At 40.0% G+C, this 18246-nt stretch overlaps 1 pseudogene across 1 annotated transcript; it reads left to right on the top strand.

Annotated features, from left to right (window-relative positions):
- The first annotated feature begins 4220 nt into the window (after positions 1 to 4220).
- On the top strand, positions 4221 to 7100 carry LOC148025751 (3-ketoacyl-CoA synthase 4 pseudogene; annotated as a pseudogene). The gene is made up of 2 exons (XR_015693140.1): positions 4221 to 6342; positions 6458 to 7100. The product of XR_015693140.1 is annotated as a 3-ketoacyl-CoA synthase 4 pseudogene (transcript).
- Positions 7101 to 18246: the final 11146 nt, after the last annotated feature.

Genomic DNA, 18246 nt, shown 5'->3' with positions numbered 1-18246 from the left:
AAGCAATGACAAAATTAAAGCCCTTACAACTGTAGTTGCTCAAATGGATGCAATTAAAAGGATTGATGAGCATGATTATGAGCAGCAACATGGGCATTCTCATGGAAATTATTAGTACCGTGATCAGTGGCATGGGTCCAATGCGCAAAAGCAATAGCGTGTGCTTACTTATGGTCATCATGCATATGATGATTGTGCATATTATGAGCAGCAGTATGCATCTAATAACTATGCATATTCTTATGAGTTGCATTATGGTCATGAGCACGGACAGCCATCTGAGAAAACTTATGTCCATGGACAGCATCATGGAAATGTATATGAGTATATACATGGTGAGCAACATCACTATCAGTAAAACGGAGAGCTCAATATCATCAACCACTTGATCATTACTATGAGTAGCATGAGTATCCTTATGAGCAACATGATGCTTCTCACAAATGATGCCATGATGAGCGCACCTCACTGCAGGTTCATGAGAAGGAGCCCCTTTAGTTCAAGCCCCTTAACTTTGACGGCCTAGTAGTAGCCACAAGTGTGCGGCTCATGGACATGCAATGCCTAGGGGTTCATGCAATGAATGCAATGGTGATTGCATCCTCATTTACTCCAGTCCTACATGGCACAATGGGTTCGGATGAGTTTATGGAAAAGTCAATGCATACTACCATGCGAGTCAGTGTGAGTCTTGCACCAAACCAATGCTTGAGGATGACACCATGAATCACTTCTATGATATAGTGCATGTATTGGATCACAATTATCTTTTTTTACCACGGTGGTAGTGCAGAGACCCATGCTTGTATGGATGACCCTTATGCCCCTGAAACCACATATTCAAGAATTTGAAAATTTTCATAAAGATTGGAAATTCTTAATGTGATTAATATTTGGACACATGGTCAAATCTTATCCCCTTACTTGAAGGTTAAATTTTCCCTAGATACTATATGATCAATCCCCCAAGTCCCACTCTCAAATATGGGGCTAAGATTTAGCCAGTTGGTCAAACCTTTACTCATTTGAAAGTGGAACTTGGGGGATTCCCAAATTCTCTAATATGGTATTCGGATACTTACCATGTAGATTATCCATATGATCCGAAGGGAACGAATGGTTTAGGAAAAGGCCTACCTCAATCTACATTTCATTAGTGCACCCCCCTACTTCAAGTGTGTAATTTTGACTAAGGATTAGCTAACTTTGCCCTAGTTTACATTGCAGAAAATACACTATTTTAGAACAAATTTTACCCTGCATTAATGATAGTCAAGTGAAAGTATGCTTCATGAGCTTCATTTTGACATGACACACACCTCTATCGAAGTTGCTCATAGGAAATTATGACCAATTTTCTCCAATAGGCTTGTTCTAGACAGCATGCTTATCCTTGTCAGCCCCTAATTATAAAGAATTGGTGGCCAAACTCATACGCTATCAACTTGGACATGTTGTGTGCATCCTATACACATTTGTATGTCTCAAATCCACATGAGATTGTACTTCCCCATACCTATCGTATCCTTTAAAATGCTAAATATGGTAGTACTCTGCAAACCCCTCCCCCTATGAGCCACACCCACCAATAAGTCTTGTTTTTGTTTTTTAGGGCAAAAAACTTCAAAATTTGGATGGAAAAAAAAGAGTGGGGATAGAAGGGTAGGACACGAGGTTAGCACGAGATTACTAGATTACACTAATGGGGTATTTAAGATGTTGAGAGACCAAATTAGGGCATTAGTTGATCAATAATCAAATCTCCTTTTACCCTTCCTTCCAACTTTCATGGCTTCCCTTCTCTTTCTCTCCCTTTTCCTATCTTTCTCTCTCTTTTGCTAGTCTTTCTCTCTCATCTTCTCCCTCTTTCTCTCTCCTTTCTGCAGTCTCTCCTTTCTATCCTTCTCTCTCCTCCTAGGTCTCCTTCATTACACTTGTCCTAAGTTGTAGAGTTCTCCAAAGTGCTCTTGATGCTCTCAAGTTTGGGGATCTTTTCATTATTTACTTCCCCCCCCCCCCCCTCCCCCCCTTTGTCTTGTTCTCTTTTTTCCCTTCATCAGCAATGTACTAAACTCTAGACTATCCACACGGCTTCTAGTACTACTTTATGAGCTAGGCATGCACTTGCAATCCTACTCAACTTAGCACAAATACTAATCATTGTGCCAAAGCACAAATTGACCAAATATTGTTTTTTATCATTTTCTCATTCAAGAAATCTATGACCAAATTATGAGTAGTGAAAGTAGATTTCTGTGTTGGTTGTTTTCCTTGTTTGTGTTGTGATAGAAAAACAGTAAAAGGGCTTCCCTTTTAAGGGAAAATTAGGCAAGGTTTATGATCTAACTTGATGATAGGTGAACATAAATTGATTGGTTTCTGGTAGTAGAGGACCCTTTCTCCCTCACTTCATGTGAGTAATTCACAAACCACTTTGATAGCTTGATCCACTTTCATAGCTCCATCTTCATGTGGATCATCAACAAGATCCACTTTGACAACTCCATCTTCTTGAACTTGTTTTAATTTCTTTATCATACCATCATGATCAAAGCAATATTAGAACCATCTACATGCAACACTATGAATTTGGGTAATGGATCCCCAAATCCACTTGCAAATAGGATGCCCTTTTGAGAGACTATAATAACTAAAGCTACAACATGCATGTTTTTTACCTCACCTAAACCAATTTTCCCTACATCGTGTTGTTCACTATGTAGAGGCACTAACTGCACCACAAATTGAACACACTCAAAAATCACTTCTTTTAAAATGTGATAAACTAAAACGTTTGCATCCATATCCTTTTTCACATCAATTTTGCCAACTGCTCTTTAGGTAGCCTTTTTCCCTTGAGTGCACCCTATAACTTTACTTTCAATGCATCATGTTACTTTGCTTTAAGATCTTGCATTCCCATCTCTATGGAAAAAACGTGCACAAGATTGCTATTTTTGCCATTCAATACCATTGCCAAATGTTTTGAAATAAAATATTATTGCAACACTTCATGAGGTCTTTGTATAACAACCCATCCTTGTATCCATGCTTGATTGATAGCCACAATTAGAGTACTCCTAATCTCTTGTTCCCCATCACTTGTGATTTATTGCCTCCTCAACTTCAACATCCAAATTTTGCAAAATCTATCTTTCCACTTTAAGCAATGGCATTAATATTTTATTTACCAACCCAATTTCCATTTCTAGACTAGCATTCTATTCATCACATTGCTCCACAAGTCATCCGTCAAATTCTTAAGAGTTTTGGTAGACATCTTGTCTTTACCTAGTTGCTCTTGCGCTCCATCTATCACTTTGCTCTACAAGTCATTAGTCAAATTCTTAAGAGTTTTGGTAAACATTTTGTGCTTAACTAGTTGCCCTTGCACTATCTAAAGCTTTCCTTGGACAATCTACATTCTTCAATGTGTTAAGAATAAGTAGCATTTCCATGTTTATTCTATTTCTTGTTTTTGTGTACTTCCAAATACCATTCTTTGTTGGCTTCTTTGAGGGCTTGTTTGCTAACAAAATGCTTTTGAGACTCCATAATTAAAAACTCAATTCCCCATTGAGAAGAATTACTACTAATTGCATGTCCATGTTTGCATGCACTGTTTTTTGCTTCACTTTGATTTTCTCGAAGTTTTGAGAAATTTCCCCAATCACTACCCCTCTAATAGGAGTAACTCCAGGGATGCATTTTGCCTTCAAACTTATGTTTCACAGTTTCATCACAATGAGGGATTGTTGAAGATGTGCAATGTGGTTAGAAGTGTAGTTATTAGATCACATTGGGAACATAGAAACACCCTTGTTTTTGGAAAAACTTCTTGCTCAAATTCCTCTTAACATAACCACAGGTAAAGAGGAGGTCATGATAGTGCGTAAAGGGTGGCCGGTTGGCGCTTATAAGGTTGCTTACAAGCTCCTCAAGAGTGTGTCGAGCTTACCCAAGTTGGGTTTGAAGTTGTAGAACTTAGTAATTTACCTTATGGAACCTTAATACATAGCAATATTTGCGCGTTTTAAAGATGTATGATTTGAAACGATTCATTCCAAGGGGCGGCCAAATGTTCCAACTTCCACACCAAGGGGAGCACTGGGAGTCGTAAAGCCATTAGAAAGTAGAATTCTAGAAGGCTTTTGGGAATCATGACATAAGCATGCAGCTGTAAAATGCATGGCGTAGGTATTGCATTGGGTGCGATGACCGTTACCACGAAAGCGTGTTCAGGGGCGGCTAGACGTGTGCTGCCTTTTGCTCTCTCTCTTTCCCTTCCTTCTCTCTCTTCTGAATTTCTGGTAGGTCGCATGCATTTTCCTGGAAAAAGTCCGTCGCCTTTACCCACTTGCTGTGCCTCCATCCCTGCACAAAAGAAGAGCTTTGCATATATATCATCAATCATCAATTTGCCTGATCGAAGAACTAGAGGCAGATTCAAGAGGACAACGATAAGGAGAGATTGGAGCAGATTCATCTTCGACGACGACGAAGAAGCAGAGCTTGCAGCACGAAGAAGAAGAAGAAGAAGACGACTTTTTGGTGAATCAATCGACAGATCAAGACATTAAAAAGAAGCAGCAGCTTCAAGAGATGCACGAATAAGAGGAGATTGAAGCAACGTTTTGCCAGTATCAGTCGTCTGATTAAGGGGGGCGGAAGAAAAGAAGAAGGCATTGAAACACCTTTTTTCATCTATGGCTCCCTCCCCTGCTACCCCCGTGTCTGGTGACCTAGTCTCTCTGCAAATCAACCCCGGACGCAGGCTCCCAGACTTCCTGCAAACAGTCAACCTGAAGTACGTCAAATTGGGCTACCATTACCTCATCACCCACCTGCTGAAGCTCCTCTTCATCCCCCTCTTGTTGGGATCATTGATCCAGGTCGGCACCGTCGGCCCTGAAGATCTATGGCAGCTCTGGGTGCACCTACAGTACAATCTCGTAAGCTTCCTGCTCTTCTCGTCCTTTCTTGTGTTCGTGTCTACGGTCTATCTAATGTCCCGGCCGCGGTCCGTCTACCTCGTCGATTATGCGTGTTTTAAGCCCCCCTCCAGCCTCATTATCCCCTCTTCCATGTTTATGGATCACTCTGAGAAATCAGGGTGTTTTGATGCACAAAGTCTACAATTTCAGAAGAAGATCCTAGAGAGATCTGGCTTGGGGGAGGAGACGTACCTCCCACAGGCGATGCACGAGCTCCCGCCGCAGCCAACCATGGCTGCTGCTCGAGCAGAGGCCGAACAGGTCATGTTTGGTGCATTTGACCAGTTGCTACAGCAAACTCGCATCAACCCTAAGGACATTGGCATCCTAGTGGTCAACTGCAGCCTGTTCAATCCCACACCATCCCTCTCTGCCATGATTGTCAACAAGTACCACCTCAGAGGTAACATCCAAAGCTACAATCTTGGTGGCATGGGATGCAGCGCTGGTGTTATTGCTATAGATCTTGCAAAGGACCTCTTGCAAGTGCATGCAAACACGTACGCTGTGGTTGTGAGCACAGAGAATATCACCCAGAATTGGTACTTTGGCAATTCCAGGTCTATGCTTATCCCCAATTGCCTTTTCAGAGTAGGAGGAGCAGCTGTGCTATTGTCAAACAAGAGAAAAGAGAAAAGGAGGGCCAAATATCGACTCATTCATACTGTCAGAACTCATAAAGGCGCTGATGATAAAGCTTTCCATTGTGTATATCAGCAGCAAGATGATGCTGGACAGCTCGGTGTGTCTCTTTCAAAGGACCTTATGGCCATTGCAGGTGATTCTTTGAAGACCAATATTACAACGCTAGGTCCACTTGTTCTGCCAATATCTGAGCAATTGCTCTTCTTTGCTACCCTTGTTGCAAAGAAACTCTTCAATGTCAAAATAAAGCCATACATTCCGGATTTCAAGCTGGCATTTGAGCACTTCTGCATACATGCTGGTGGTAGGGCCGTTATTGATGAGCTCGAGAAGAATCTGCAGCTTTTACCACAGCATGTAGAAGCATCAAGGATGACACTTCATCGCTTTGGGAACACTTCATCATCGTCTATCTGGTATGAATTGGCATACACTGAGGCCAAGGGTAGGATGCATAAAGGTGACCGGATATGGCAAATCGCATTTGGCAGTGGATTCAAGTGCAACAGTGCAGTGTGGCATGCCCTTAAAACTGTGAAGCCTCAAGCAAACAACCCTTGGACAGATTGTATTGACAAATATCCTGTTTTGATACCTGCAACTGATTAATCAGCCTATCAGTGGGGATGTTGCTGCAGTCTGATTTTTGGAGAAATCTCCCCCTCATTCAGCTTATTGCAGAAAAGAGAGGCATTTTTTTGTGGTATGTTGCACAAATTTGTTCTTCATATACTTCATTCATTCAGGAGAGAGGTCAAATTTACCCCACATTCTTTGTTTGGGTGAAACCTCTCTAACAAGTGTGATGAATAAAACAGGTATCATTCAGCTGACATGGGGTGTCTCCTCTGTTTCTGTTTTACGTGGAGTCATTACTTGAAATGTCTGCAGCAAAATGTGAATGCTCTATCCAAATTTGCTTTGTGGCACTTGAGCAAGACTGCCCTATGTGGTACTGCCTGTGCAAGTCCGCCAGCTTTTTTTCTTTTTGAAAGAGGAGATGGTTCCAAGGCCACATACTTCACTACATTTTGAAAAAAGAGCTGGTTTTCTTATCCAAAGGCTATAAAGTCCTACAAATGTGGTTGATTGCCGCTCTGCCAATTTCACCAGCAGAAAGATTCACTGTGGGGGACCCAAGTGTAGTTACCTCTTTAATTACTGTGGTTATGGAATATGTTGCAAGATTATAGCTTTATAATAGTTCAATAAAGCTGCAAGTTTGAGCTGCTCTTCCATGTCCTCGAGTTCGAGTACAAAGTTTTGAAGGCACATAATGACTTTTGGGCATTAAAAGCAAGTCTTAATTGATACATAATTGAATAACATAGCTAGCAAATGGTGGTGGTTTCTTAGGGAAAAACTAATAAAACCTTTCTAAAAGCTAGAATGAAGTTAGGCATGAGATAGCTAAGCTGAGTTGTATGTAGAATGTTGAAGGGCTAGAAAGACTACGGATTACCACTGTGCACATGTAGCCCTAACAACACTACCCTTGATAGCTCAACATCACAATGACCCCATTCTTGAGGGTCATTGAGGTTAAGTCAAATCTTTGATAAAAAGGAATTGTGTCTAGCAATTTGTCTTGACTGTAATGTCTCCATTTTTTTGTGTCTTTGTTTTAACAAGTCTTGAAATCTTGGAAGGTTGTTAAATGGATCATAACTCTTTGAGTTTAGTGTAAGTGGATGGAACATAATTTTGTGAATTTAGTTGTCACTTGTAGTTTACACATGAGCTCTCAACGTGAGTATTCTAGATCATGAAATTCCAAAATGGATACAGTTTCTAAAGTGGCATATGAATCAACTCTATTGATTAAAAAGACAATAAAAATAAGCCATTGAATCAAATAGAAGGTTGTTTTGATTAATGCAACAAGATTTACCACCATTGTTCTCATAGTGCATTGCATGTTAGCTTGATTCAATCCATCAAAAGGCAATGATAAGAGAAATCACTGCAACTTTGTTAGCATACCTAAGTTGTGAAATTTTGTGTTGACATTCTCTGTATTGGTCTCCCCTACCATGTCTATGTAGGTTGGGATTGTGGTGTACTCTATATATCCCTCTAGCCTTGAATAGAACCACCACCAATGGGTGGAACATGCAATCATTAGTGAGTAAGCCATGTATTTGAAAAATTGCCTAGCATTGTGGATGCAAGATAAATGAATAAAGCCCAATCTTAGTGTGCAATAACCTTTAGATCAAGACAAGGTGTGTAGTCCCTTAGATCATATCCAACAATGGACTAGAAGGCCAATCCCTTAGATCATAGCCAACAATGTACTAGCAAGCTAGTCAGTGGATTGGTAGGTTGGATCTTAGCTTGCTCACAATTTTGTTTAGCCAATGGTGATTTTGTAAAATATTATGACATTAATAAAATTTTTAATTATTAGGAAATAATTATTTGTATATTTTTGTTTGATTAGGGTATTATTTTAATGAACAAATGCTAAGGATGCAAAGAAAGAACAAACATAGCGTGGTAGCAATTAAATATCTAAAAAAGGTGAGTAGGTGAAAAGCAAGAAGATGATGATTCCAACAAGCCCATCCTATGGACAAGTGACTTTGATTAGTTAGGATGATCAAGATTAGAGCCCAGTGATTGTGACTGTCTAGGTGACTCTTTACATTATTATTAAAATATTAGGATTAGAGCTAAGTGATTGTGACCATTTGTGTTATAAAGTATAAAGCTTGAGCTAATATTGTTGTAAGGGAACAATGAGTCCTAGATTGTGAGACAATAGAAGTTTTGAAAGACTACCACTCTGTATGAACCAAGTGGTGTAAGCTAATCTCATCTTTGAGTGGTTGTGGAGTGACCATTCTTAGATGGGCATTAGATTGTTGTTAGGGTGATCATTTGAAGCTTTCTAAAACCATAGCTCCCCCATGCACTTGAGTTTGTTGCTCTCAAAAGGTGGAGTTGATAGTGTTGCTTGTGGAACCAAGAGATTCACTTGGCTACTAAAACATCCTCTTAAGGTTTTGATGAGGGGATACTTTAATGTCATATCAAAGCAAAAAAGATAAAAGAAAATGATTTGACTACTAAAGGAGTCCCCTAAGGTTCCAATGAGAGGATACAACATGGTATTAGCTCAAGCCTTATACATAGATGTTGAGGAGAAGAAGCTACTTCTCAAGCAAATACAACCACCCTCTTATGGAGAATGATCTTCGGTGGAGACACATACCAAGGTTTGTGTTAGCCGTTGGCTTGACACTACATTTACCCTTAGAATGGTGTATTACCTTAGTTATTACTATTTCCTATGTGAAGCAACCTTTATATGTCTTATGAAGTTTACTGCCTCATGAAGTGCAGTTTTGGGGCAGTTGAAAAAATGTGACCTGATGAGGCATTTTGTGTGTTCTTCTTGTCTATCTGATCACTGATGATGATCACGTCTGATGTATGGTGTTTCTACCTAATTATGAAGAGGATTTGGGAGTTGGCGCCATCATGGCTGGAGTCTTGATCTCGTTTGTAGCATGTCTTGTGTGATTCATTCTCTATTTTCCGATTAGCAGTGCTGAATGTAGTGTATCTATGCTTTCATATGGTCAGTTTTGAGTTCCTATGATTTCTGGGTGTGAGATTAGGTATTTGCTTCATGAAGTATTCTCTGTTCTTTTATGTATTCTGCATAAAAAGGGCAGCAACACTTTGGTGATCCTGCCATTGCCTTCTTGGAACCTCTGTGTCAAAACATTATTCAAAATGATGAAGGTTAAGCCCAGATGTTCGAAGTTGCTGCATGAAGCAACAGTTTTCTGCGTGAAGCAGAAGTTTTCTGCATGAAGAAGCAGAACCAGAATCAAGACACTTCAACTCTCTTTATGTGGTTTTTTTATTTCTGGATGCTGAACCATAGTCGAAATACTTTTCTTTGATGATATATATCTGAAAATCTAGTTGCTTCTTGGGGCAGTGGTATATTGCTTCAAGCAGCATGATGCAGATTAAAGGTTTAACTTTGCATTTCTGCATATATGTCAGTGAATTACCCATACTGATCAAATGTTATTCTAACCCGAAGCAAATCCAGAGAATTACGGGAGTTATTGGCAAGACAACAGAGGGAGTTATTGCAGAATGACAACCGGGAAGCAGGAGGAATTGACACCCTGGATGAGGGGGAGTTTCCATCTTTTGGAGAGGAGTTCCAGGATGTTGGTACTTCTGCTGGTACTGCTACTGTGTATCATTCCCCTGCGTCGTCTACTGAATCTCCCTCAAGTTCTCCTGATGAAGCAAAAGGAGTACTTAACTTACAAGATCTTTCAACTCCTCCGGATCGTGCAGCACAGTGATTACAACATTTGGTGTTAGGAAGTGCAGTCCTGTTGAGGAGACTAGTGGGTACTGCTAGGAAGTCTTTAACTTTTGATCCCCTACCCCTATTGAAGAAGAAGAAGTTCCGAATTATGAATCCTAATCCACCACTTAACCCTAAGGTTAGGGCATCTAAATTCTCAGGGAAGAAGAAATAAGACCCAGATTGTCATGTCGCTTAGTTCGAGACGAGGTGGGTGGCCAGTGGCTTCAACAATATGTTTGGGGATCAAGTTAAATTACAGCAGTTTGCGGCAACTTTCAAGGGTAAGGCTATGGATTGGTATAGTACTTATGGTGCTGGATACTTTATCACATATGGTGACCTTAAAACCTCTTTCTTAAGTAGGTTTAGAAAGCATAAGACAGCTACTGATGTGTTGAAAAGGTTGAAGCAGATCAAGCAGAAGACAATGTTAGTGCAGGATTATGCACAGAAATTTAAAAATCTATTAAACAGGTTGAATCAGGAAGATAGACCTTCTATGGAGTTACAATACTCTTATTTTGTTAAGGCTTTGGACAAAGCAATTGCAACGGCAATTGCTAATGCAGAAATTGGAAACAATAATAGTATAGATCGGCTGGTTGAAGCAGCCTAGCGGGTGGAAAAGAGACTTGGTAAGAGTAGATCCAAGAAGAAGAGTAAACATGACTCTTCAGACTCTGACTCTGATGGTTCTGATTCAGAGGATAGTAGTGAGGAGGAAGATACTTCATCAGGCTTTGAGTCGGAAACCGAATCAAGTGACTCAGATGATGATCGAAGTAAGCGTAGACAGAAGAGATACAAAAAGAAATCTAGGAAAGATAAAACCTCTTCTAGGGATAACAAGAAGGGGAAAGAGAAAGAGGAAAAAACGGCCTTGGAAAAAAGGTTGGAAAAGAAAAGTAGGAAGCAACTGTTGGAGATGGGAGTATTGACAACTTCCAGAAGTGTAAAGTCATGTACCATTTGTCAGAAAGTGGGTCATGAGGCTAGAGAATGCTGGTATAATCCAGTTGTACGAAATGCAAGGTAGCAAACAGCATCTCCGGTGGCACCAGTTAACCAAATTGCACCTGAATTGGCACATCAAAGAGGATTTAGAGGCTTTGGTAGGAAGGGTTAGACACCTAAGCAATGGGGTACTGACCAGCCAAGGCAATGGAATAGTGTTCAGCAAAGGCAGCGAGGACCTTGCTATTACTGTGGCAGGCAAGGACACATGTCTGGACCTAACTGTGAGTTATGGGTACGCCATAGGGCTGAAAGGGGAATGCAGACCGGGTAGCAACAAGAAATGCAACCGGCAGGACTACCCCGTGGACAACAACCATCGGCACCCGCAGAGGTAGTCCTAGTAGAGTTACATGCAGAAGTCATGGAAAGCGAGGCAGTAAGTCATCAAAAGAACCAGCAAGTTTGTGAAGCTATACAGAAAGAAGTGCTATGCAAGGGTGTGTTAAATGTTACTAAGCATGGTTTGGAGCCGCAGGTGAGCTGTGACTGTTCAAATTGCATAGTTGTGGAAGATTGTCCAGATGAGACAGTAGTTTTGGCCATTACCAGAGCAAAAGCTAAGCAAAAGATTAATTGGGAAGATCAAGAAAAGGCTAGGGAAGTGGCTTCCAATGAAGTTATGAAGTTGCAGAAAAAACAGTCTTCAAAACATCTTAAAGTTGCAGAATTGCCTTATGAAGTTCAAGACAGTCAGCTGCTTCATGAGGAAAATCAAAAGGATATGCTTGTGTCAGGAATGCAGTTCAGTAAACAATCACAAAGTTTGAAGCCTTATGAGGCATTGGATGGTTCTCATAAGTTGTTTGCTGCACTAGCCAAATCTTCATTACAGTTGACTTTGGAACAAATCCTTGATTTAATTCGAGGGTTTAAAGAAAAGCTTTTAGCTAAGATTATGTCAAATCAGGATGAAGTGTTTAAGCATTATGCTATGGATCGAGAGCAGACTTCAGATTATCAAGCGGCGATTTCCACACAGATGGAGGTGGTAGACTATAAAGTTCCGACTATTCAAGTTGACTATTTGGGTAGCAAGTTTGATGATGTTCTTCTAGATGGAGGTTCTGGAGTTAATATTTTGCCTGAAGAGATGCATTTGGCACATAAGTTGCAAGGACTTGTGGTAGCACCATTTCAGGTTAAAATGGCAGATCAAAGAAGAATTCAGCCATTGGGAATATTAAAGAATCAGCTTATTCGGATAGCCGGGCTGAAGTTCAAGGCTAGTTTTGTTGTTCTTCATATGGAAGGTTTAGGGGATTCATATAATATGCTGTTGGGAAGACCGTGGATTAGACTAGCCAAGTTGAAGCAGGATTGGGGCTTAGATACATCGACTATTCCTCATGGAAGTAAGGAGGTCAAGTTGTCCACAAGTAATCGGGTAATTTTGGAACCTAAGTACCGTCCGTTAGTTGCTCAGACAATTAATGTTGCACTTGAGATTGAGGATGATGAGGAGGAACTTTTTATGCAAGCTAACCCCACAGTTGTGCCAGTTTTTGAAGTGGATGTTTAAAATTTTTTGGCTCAGTATAGGGTATTTCCAACGGTATTATCATCAGAAGTGGTTTTATCTTCAGAACAGAACAATTACCCCATGCATCAGCAGAGTAATTTGATGCAGCAAACTATTTTCCCCATGAAGCAGGACAGTGACTTCATGGAGCAGAGTAGTGATTTCATGCAGCAGAATAGTAATTTGGTGGTGGAAAGTAATGTTACTTCTGAGGGAAGTAAAAACACTGATTTGGGAACACTAAAAGACCAAAAGAAGCCTTCTTTGGATGTAGAGGAGGATTTAGACAAAGCGAGTCAGCAAGCTATTATAGATGCAGAGTTGAAATATGAGCATACCATGCATAAGTCAGCTAGAGTCTTTGAGGATGATGTCCAAGAAGTGTATTTGGAAGCTGAAATAGGCTCTAAGCCGATAAAGGTGAGTATTTTCGTTGTGGAAGATTTCAAACAGCAATTAATTAAGTTGTGTAAGGATTTTCGGGATATTTTTGCTTCGGAATATACAGATATGAAGGGCTTTGATCCAAAGGTGTGTCAGCATAGAATTAATTTAAAGGCAGATAAAAGCCGGTTATGCAGAAACGGTATCGTATGAATCCTAATTATGCTAAACAGGTGAAGGAAGAGATTGACAAACTTATTTGAGTGGGTTTTATCCGCCCTGTTAATGAAGTGACTAGGTTATCACCAATTGTGGTGGTGCCTAAAAAGAATGGCAAAATATGGGTGTGTGGATTATAGAAAGTTGAGTGCAGCAACTATTACTGACCCATTCCCTCTTCCATTCACGAATTCTTTATTGGATGATGTGGCGGGCCATGAGATTTATAGTTTTTTGGATGGTTTCTCTGGCTATAATCAGATTCGTATGCATCCGAAAGATATGGATAAGACAACTTTCATAACCGAATGGGGTGTCTTTGTGAGTACTGTCATGAATTTTGGTTTGAAGAATGGACCTCCAAAATTTCAGGGTGCAGCTCATAAAACCTTTGATCCTTATCTTACATCTTTTATGAGGGTCTTCATAGATGATTTTTGTGTATTTGGTAAGAAAGTGGATCATTTGCAGCATCTTAGACTTTGTTTTGAAAGATGCCGTCAATTTGGCATGTCCCTTAACCCTTTCAAATCTATTTTTGCTGCTAAAAGAGGAGTTATGTTGGGGCATATCATTTCAGAAGAGGGTATGGCTATTGATTCAAGGAAGATTCAAGCAGTTCAGAAGGTTGTAGTACCTACAACAGTTCAAGAAGTGATGCGCTTTGTGGGGCAGGTCAAATGGCATAGCAGGTATTTGAGGTATCTAGCTCATATTTGTGCTCCACTAACATTGTTAACCAAGAAAGGGGTTCAGTTTGTGTGGAGGCATGACCAGGATAAAGCTTTTGCTATATTGAAAAAGATGTTGGTGGTAGTAGCAATTTTGCAACCACCACAATGGGATATTCCGTGTCATGCATTTGTGGATGCATCTGATATTGTAGTAGGTGCAATCTTCATGTAGGAAAGGGTTGTTGATTGGTTCAGACCTATCTATTATGCAAGCAGACGGCTTACAACAGATGAGAAGAATTATACTGTTACTGAACGGGAAGCTTTGGAGATGATCTTTGCATTGCAAAAATTTAGACATTACTTGTTGGGGAACCAAGTTATTTTTCATGTGGATCATCAGGCTTTGTTGTATCTTATTAACAAGCCACAACTTACAGGAAGATTGGCAAGGTGGATGTTATTATTGCAAGAGTTTGGTTACAAAATAATACATACACCAGGTAAAGAGCATACAGTGGTGGCTGATTTTCTGAGTAGAATTGAGTCAGTGGACCCTGTATTGGGGGTGAATGATCAGTTGCCTGATGGAGAATTATTCAATGCTCAAGTAAGTCAATTCAATTCCTTCTATGATCAAATGTTATAGTTTTTGCTTCATGGAGTGATGCCTGCAGATTTGTCTAGAGACCACCGTAGAAGATTGGCATTACAAAGCAAGAGTTATCAAGTTATTTTGGGAGTTCTTTACAGGAGAGGCATTGATAATGTGCTAAGAAGGTGTGTAATTGTTCAAGAGCAGCCTGTAGTTCTCCATGAAGCACATGTAGGAATAACTGGAGGGCATTTCTCTGGTCAGATTACAGCTAGAAAGGTTCTTCAAGCGGGATTGTGGTGGCCAACTGTACTCAAAGATGCTCATCAATATGCTAAAGAATGCATTACTTGTATGAAGGAGGGTCAACCTCAATCTCGAGATCGAATGCAAGATCATCCAGTTTTACCTTTGGAACCATTTCAAAAGTGGGGTATTGATTTTGTGGGCCCCATCAAGCTAGCTGCTCATCAAAGTAACAATCAGTATATTCTAGTCTGTACCGATTATTGTACTAAGTGGGTTGAAGCCAAAGCATTACGGGATAATAAACCGGCAAGTGTAACTCAATTTTTGTACTCTAATATCATGACCCGTTTTGGATGCCCCATAGAGTTGGTAAGTGATCGAGGTAAGCATTTCCTGAATGAAGTAATCAAAGAGCTTACTGCTAAGCATATGATCCTTCATAAGAAGTCTACACCTTATCACCCTCACGCAAATGGACAAGCTGAAAGTTCAAATAAGATTTTACTCCGAATTCTTAAGAAAATTGTGGCTGATAACCGTAAGGATTGGGATACAAAGTAGATTCGGTATTATGGTCCTTTCGTACAGCATATAAGGTGTCAACAGGCTTGACTCCTTTTAAGTTGGTTTATGGACTTGAGGCAGTTGTCCCCATGGAATTCTTGGTGCCTAGTTTGAGGATAGCGGCTGCTTATAGGTTGTGTCCGGAATAATCACTTCATGATAGGCTCCTGAAGTTGTTCGAGTTAGAGGAAGATCGGATTATAGCTCACTACCTTCAAGGGGTGGTGCAGTCAAGAAGACATGCATGGGTTAATAGGCATATTAAAAAGAAGATAATTAAAGAAGGGGATTTGGTTATGGTGTATAAGTCGCGGCTTGGGAAGCATCTAGGGAAGTTAAAGTTAAGGTACATCGGTCCCTATGAAGTTTTGAAAGATGCTGGTCAAGGCACTTTTGTGTTGACTACTTTACAGGGTGAAATTATTAAGCCTGCAATGAATGGATTTAGATTAAGAAGGTTAGTTCAACTGGATTATGATAAGGTACTCTATGGAGTTGAACAAGAATCAGTTGCACTAAATTTGGTTCAAATTCTAGCACTGTTACCTCATGGAGTAATCTGTGGCATTTTACCTCATAGAGCACTTTATGATTCTATGACTCTCATTATTGTTTTTAGGGTGTCTTGGCTTGATTTTTGGCAAAAAGAACTACTCTTTTATGGTGAGCTATTAGCTGATAATTTTATATTGTATATCACTTGTGGTGTACATGAAGAAGTGAGGCAAACTTCAGTAGTGCTCTATGAAGTGCAAGCTATTTGGCAATTGTTCTATCTCATTTTAAAGGTTCAATGGTACTACATGAAGTGGTGGCAATATATGACATTCAAAGTTGCCACTTGGAATTTACTTTATGAGGATTATCTTTTTAAATTTCTTTGTCCTACAATCATGATTGGGCAAAGTGGTATCATGGCCATGGAAAATTGTGCTTTGAAAAGATATCTACCTTTTAACTTGGGATGTTTATGTGATGGTTTAGAAGATCAACTGTCTTTAACTCCAGTTCTGTTGGTATTTTCATTGTGTGAACTTATCAAGTTTCAGTTGCATGAGGTGGGGTTGAAGCAACAAGATTCTCATGTTCAACTTACAGGGAGTACAAGTGGCAATCAGTATGTTACCATGTCTCTTTTTTCAAGGAGTTTAACTCATGGTCAGGTAAGGCAAGTGGAAAAAGGGCAAACTATGGCTAAGAAGACTCGTGTGCTGTCGCCTGCGCCAATTTAGCAGCGTCTCTCTGCGACTTCACGCCATCAATCTTCATTGTTTTCTTCATCTCTTTTCATTCCTAATTCGCAGCAGGTCATCACTGATGCAGCCATGGTGAAGACAAGACAAAAGAAGAATTCGAAACTCCCTGTTAAGAGGGCACGACAACAGTCGAGAGCAGTCTAAGAGTAGGAGGATGACTCTAGTGATAGCCCACCTGACACAACGCCATCGAAAGTCAAGAACTCCACGCCAAAAACACATTCTGTTATGTTGAGTGAAGATGACGATGAGTTGCCTACTCCTATGCTTGATTGCTCTATACCAAAGAACCCAATACCAGGGGCTGGTTAAGGCAAATTGGGTTGCTTGATTATGCGGAGCTACCATGGGAGGCTTGGGGAAACAATACACATGCTCAACAGCAGTTACTTATGATTAGAGAAAGTGGCAAAGTTGGCGGAAGATTGGAGCTTACTCCTGCTCTACTAGCACATGTTTTCTCTCTTTCGCTTAATGATTGGCCAAAGCATTGCTGGTACACAGATGAAGCTATGCAGCAAGAGTTTGGGCTTCCTACAAGTGTTAGAAATTAGTATGTGTTAAGGCATGCAGATGCAAAGAGGAGGTTTTTCATCAAATGGTTCATGCAGCAGTTTTTATTGTTCATAAAGGCTGATGTAATAACAAAGGACACCTTTGGTATTTTATGGTATGCAGAAAATGTTGGGATTCCAAATTGGTCAGGAACTTTATATGACAAATTGATGCAAGAAGTTCATGTGCCAACAATTCGTAAGCAGTAGCAGAAAAGTAGACTTGGACCTATGTTGGCTAGTTTATATGCTCATTTGCAGGTTGTATGTCCAACATTGCATCCGTCTCTTTGGGAATCTCCGGGTATGGACAAGGTTACTGCATTTAAAAGGTAGAAATTAGTGGATGGGATAATGGTTGATTGTTATGATAAAGTTTTGTCTCATGATCATGCATTAAATGATCTTGAGAATGTCAAGTCAAAGGAGTTTGTGGATCCTTTGTTTATGACTTTTTCATCTCTTGAAGCTTCACATGCTAGTACTTTGGGATGCGCTGTGCCTTTAGATATATCAGCATGGTTAAATGATGATGTCAAGAATGACAATGCTCATGAAGATGTGCTTATTACAGGGGTTAAGAAGAAGGTTAGATTCTCCAAGTTGAAGATGGAGACTATGCCTATACCAAAGCACAGTGATGCTATGCAGCAGCATATGGGTTTGTCTTATGATGGGGAAGTGGTTCATGATGGATATGTTCCTCAAAGTCTTGGTGAAGCTTGCTCTTTGGTTGCAGGATTACATTGGTTCATGAAGGATATGTATGCTAATGGTGCTGTTAAGTTAAGTGTGGTGCAATCTTTGCAGGAGTAGTTAGAGTCCATGAAAACTAAAAGAGATTCTATGCAAGTTGAAATGGAAAAAATGAAGGAATTACATGAGAAAGAGGTTGGTGCTTTGAAAAGGCAAATTGATGAGTATGCCGATATGTTGCTTAAATGTAATTTGTCTTCTGTTGCATTTAAGGAATGGACAGCTAATATGCAGGATAAGTTTGGTGGTGAATTGGATTTGTTGGCTAAAGAAAATGCTAAGTTGAAGGCTGAAAGGGTATTATTGGATGCTCGTTTACAACCTCTTCTTAAAATGGAAAAGAAAATCTTGAGAGATATGGAGGTTGATCTTGATGGCTTTATTTTTATGTAGCAAGATTTGACATCAACGAGAGCTACATTGACTTCCTTTATGCATGATCAGTGGGTTAGCATAGCTGCTAGAATGTCTCAAG

Source organism: Lygodium microphyllum, chromosome 14 (assembly GCF_053477565.2).
Source record: "Lygodium microphyllum isolate KBCC chromosome 14, Lygodium_microphyllum_v1.1.10, whole genome shotgun sequence".
Lineage (NCBI taxonomy): Eukaryota > Viridiplantae > Streptophyta > Polypodiopsida > Schizaeales > Lygodiaceae > Lygodium > Lygodium microphyllum.
Note: the sequence above shows the minus strand (reverse complement) of the source record. Positions and strands in the feature narration are given on the sequence as shown.